Below are 4,732 nucleotides of genomic sequence, written 5' to 3' on the forward strand. Positions count from 1 at the left end.
AGAACTGAACTGTGTGATCAGGTGATCAGAATTCAGGTCATTGGGATCTGGAGAGTGAGCTTCGTTCAGGGGATCTATGTGTTTGAGAGCGTGAGTTGGATGCAGACATTACATTATCTAAGAATCATCTTTTTGCAGATAGAACCTTATAGTCCCAAGCTCTCGATTTCATGCCTTTAACAATGTTACATCTATAAATGTTTATGATTGGAGGTTACAAACATTCATAACTCGGTTATGTAATTCTTATGATCGTTATGTCCGTTTTATTGTCTGGTCAATTCAAGTCATTTCAATGAGATTTGTTGTTGTTTAAAGGTAAATGTTTGTCTGAGGTGACTAAAGAAATAGAACATGGACAATATAAAGAAATGCTGCCCGGCACTATCAAGGGCCTGTGCAATGCAGAAAAAGACCAGCCAGCCGATCCAGAAGTAGCCAATCAGTATATCTACTGTACAGACAGTCTGTCAGCAGGAGATATGTTTTGCTAATGAAAAGGAAACATTTTTAGACTGGGATAGTGATCCAGATAGACAATGTTAAAGAAAACTATACCTTGCAGTCCAGGAGGACAATTAGCCAAGTTGGTGATTGAGATTCATATTACGTCTACTTGTAAAAACATTAGAGCATTACAGAATTTTAAAAAACATGACAGTATAGCTGTTACTGCCTATGTAATGTATGTCACATTGAACGTTTACCATTCCTTAAAGAGTAGGTAGACAATCAAAAGAGCAGCAAGACATGATTTAGCCAGTGTGTATAGAGTGGGAATGACCAGTGTAGAGATACTGGGTTCCAGTCAATGATTTATATATACACTCGATGACTGACATCGGCCTTGTTTAGAAGCCACCGTGCCTCCATCTTGGCACTCCCGCACATTGTAAATAAATATTTTGGAAGCTATAGAAATTCATTTATTATTGTCTACATTTGTTTTTGCCATGTTTATTCTATTACAGAACATTTAATGAGTAATTGTAAACTATATTATGTGAGCTAAACATTTAAAAAGAAAATATATATATTAAAACATTTTCCTTAAAAGTATAATGTTTTGAAAGTTCTAACGTTACTGTCCCCAATACAACAACAAAACATACTTAAATACATTACATTTTGGCCTATAAACATTTCATTAAAATACTGTAGAATTCCATTCATTCCAATGGAGGACTGCTCCTACTGGAGAGTGCCAATATGGCTGACCGATGGCTTCAAAAGCCTCTCATTGGCCAATACATAGCATCAGCAATCCAGGGTTTAAATACACCATTGGTTTCAGTAGCGTGTCAGGGACCTAAACCTGCTTTTCACTGTCTGTCTGTGGAGACCTAAAGTCAGCACTTCACAATGTATTTATGGAAATGTATTTATGCATGGAACAAAGCCGTAGACTAAATGTTTTAACTTTTTATTTCTTTCACAAAATGTATTTTGTCTCTCAAACTGTTACTAATGTGTCAATTTCTTTGCACAATTAACCAAAGGTAACGTGTCAAGCTGGGTTTGAACAGGAGGGCTATATACTAAGGGAATTGCTGGACATTGCATGGCCTCTGTAGGCCTCTCCAGGTGGCGCTAACCATACTCAGTGTACAAAGCAATAAATCCATGGTAACAGTTGTTGTCAACCATTGAAAAATGTAAAACACTAGCATATGTAACTAGAGCGTTTCTTTTACGTTTCAAGCTGTGTTTTTTGTGATATCAAATATAGAAAAGAACAAACACAAGTACTTGTAACAATAAAACCTATGTAGTTAGAGTCCTCCACACAGCTCTTTGACATGCTGATAATGCAGGGAGTTTGTGAGGGGACTGCTCACCAGAAGAGAATGATATCCTGGGCCATTCCTGTGTCATGGATGATGTCTATCTCCATATCTCTATGGTTCCACTCCTGTTGGTGTCTGCGCATCCGTTGTTCTGTACAGTTTCCAGTCCTTCTCCATATCTCTATGGTTTCACTCCTGTTGGTGTCTGCGCATCCGTTGTTCTGTACAGTTTCCAGTGGTCGTTTTGGAGGGTGTGCTATTGTTCAGTTTCTTTTCTCTCTCTCTCTCTCTAAACCCTGTTGGTTTGATTGATGTGTGTTCTGCCAGTGGCTGGACCCCTATTGCCCCCTTAACCATCTGTCTCTAACCACCTAAACCCCTTTCATTGTTGCAATATTCAATGACGTGAAGATTGTCTGTAAAGGTGATCTAACATTTACAGAAATGGCAGATGTATAACATGAAGTAACGGTACCTTCTTCCTGTTTTGTGCCTCTGAGTGAAGTTACAGTGCGATTCTATGGCTTATTTTGCTGTGTCAATGGAGAGATTTGTTGATGTCAAAATGAAATGCTCTATATATCCATTTTATAAAAAAACGAATGAACAAAACATAACTTGTGTCTGTATTTGTGTGAACACATCCACAATCGTACAGCTCAGTCAGTGAAGTCTGTATAGGCTGATGAAGAAGCCTGGCTTTAAGTCCAACTGCGGTATTTAGGATTCCAAAGGAAAAAAGTGGCACATGTGTCTGACCGCTAACATTGGTACAATGGTCCTTCAGAGTTACATGCTTGCTCCAGAGCACCCTTTCTCCTTGAGAATTTGCTTTATGGTATACCTTGCATGATGTCTGCGCACGACCAGAGTCCGTCTTGCACTAAGCTTACAGGATATGGTGACCCCTCTCCACTAAAGGACCCTTCCTCCCTCTCTATTCTCCTTCTTTGACTTGTAGTGAAATCAATGGACCAGTCCCTCGTGCTCAGCCGAACCTATTGACTGTTCTAACCTCTTAATGGAGATGGGAGGGAGGAGCAGCACTTATAGGGCTATTTGGAAGAACTGCTCGATTCAGAGTGACCCTTGGGACTAAAGCCCCCCTCATGGTGGGAGACCCACAACAATCTTTATGAAACAGGTCCAGGAAATATTTCCTCATATTCGCGACATTCAGCACTAAACTGGTACACAGAGTTTATATGTTTTTTACAGATTGTTAAATCGATAGATTGAGTGATTGTTAAATGGTTGATGTGAAGACCAGCATGATTGCTAAGAGTGGTTGCTTAGAAAGCACAGATGAATTGTTAAGGGCTTCTCTTCTTGCATTCACTGCTAATTGATACCAACAGTCAGTAAAAAGATGACCTTCAATTCAAATACATTTTGACAGAAACTGAAAGATTGCAGTCTCTGTTAGACTTCCCTGTGTCTCAGCATGTGTCTGTGCATTAACAGAGAATCCTGTCACCCTGTCATGCCAATTGACTTAGCTACCTTCTACTTGCCAACTAATTTACAACTGAAGAGATGAGTAACTCCCAATTCAACTTCATTAACTGTGATTAATTCATTACATGTCCCTTCCCCTAAACCCTACAAAGGTAAAGCTATGTGTTAGCATTCCGCTATTGTCCTGGCTTTGTTTCCATTTATTAGATCAACTAATTCCAAATAGAATAGGCCTGGGCCTCCTGAGTGGAGCAGCGGTCTAAGGCCCTGCATCACAAACCCGGGTTCAATCCCGGGCTGTATCACAACCGGCCGTGATCGGGAGTCCCATAGGGCGGTGCTCAATTGTCCCAGGTTTGTCCGGGTTAGGGGAGGGTTTGGCCTGGGGGGCTTTACTTGGCTCATTGCACTCTTGTGACTCCTTGTGGCGGGCCGGACGCCTGCAGGCTGACCTTAGTCATCAGTTGAATGGTGTTTGCTCCGACACATTGGTGCGGCTGGCTTCCGGGTTAAATGGGCAGGTGTTAAGAAGCGCGGTTTGGCGGGTCATGTTTCGGAGGACGGATGACTCGACGTTCACATCCAGAGCCGGTTGGGGAGTTGCAGCGATGAGACAAGATCAAAATTGGGGAGAAAAAGGTAATAATAAAAAATAAAATAATACATTAACAAAATTGGCCTACTGTCAATCCGTAGTATTGTCAAGTGTTGACTGGTGCCCTGGAGAAAACCAAACTGCCCCCTTTAAATCAAATATATCTTCAGCTGCAGCTCAATAGCATTTAACACCCGATGAAAGGTACCAGTACACAGGGACAGGACTAGAGAGTTTTTTCTACACTTGTGACGTCTGTTTTTTGGTGCCTCTGTGAGGCGTATTTCCTGGTTTCTCTGCTAAACAGCAGGATGTTTGCAGAAGCCATGGGGGCGGAGCTCCTTTGCTGATTGATGGCACCTTCTGGATCAGCAGAGGATAAACAATCAAGGGGGAGGGAGCGTGTAGACACAGACACCCTGCAATTACACCATGAGCCATGTCCTGGCTCAGCCCATTGCTTTCGTTAATTTGACAGGCTCGATACACGTGTCACCAGCCAGCCCCTTAAATTATGTTTTCTCCCAGCCAACCAGCCAGAATGGTCACGGTTCTCATCTCATAGCAAACAGGGGAACTGACCCATAACCCTCTGTGTGACCATCAACCCATCTATTATAACTAAACTGTCTGTCCCTACTCTGTCCTATATGATTATTAAGGCAAGAGAGCAAAATGGAAGTGTCTGTGCGAGTGAGTGTGTGTGTGTGTGTGTACGTGGTGTGTGAATTTACATATATGTGTGGTGTTAGTGCATATCAGAGGGTGTAGCTACATAAGAGAGTGTTTGTCCTTATGCTCAGTGGTTTAAAGATGACTGCTCATCTGTGGCTGGGGGACAGGTGATATAGGGGCCCCGGGGGAACATGAGGGGAGGCTTTGGGAAGCCAAA

This window comes from Oncorhynchus clarkii, chromosome 26 (assembly GCF_045791955.1).
Source record: "Oncorhynchus clarkii lewisi isolate Uvic-CL-2024 chromosome 26, UVic_Ocla_1.0, whole genome shotgun sequence".
NCBI classification, from domain to species: domain Eukaryota; kingdom Metazoa; phylum Chordata; class Actinopteri; order Salmoniformes; family Salmonidae; genus Oncorhynchus; species Oncorhynchus clarkii.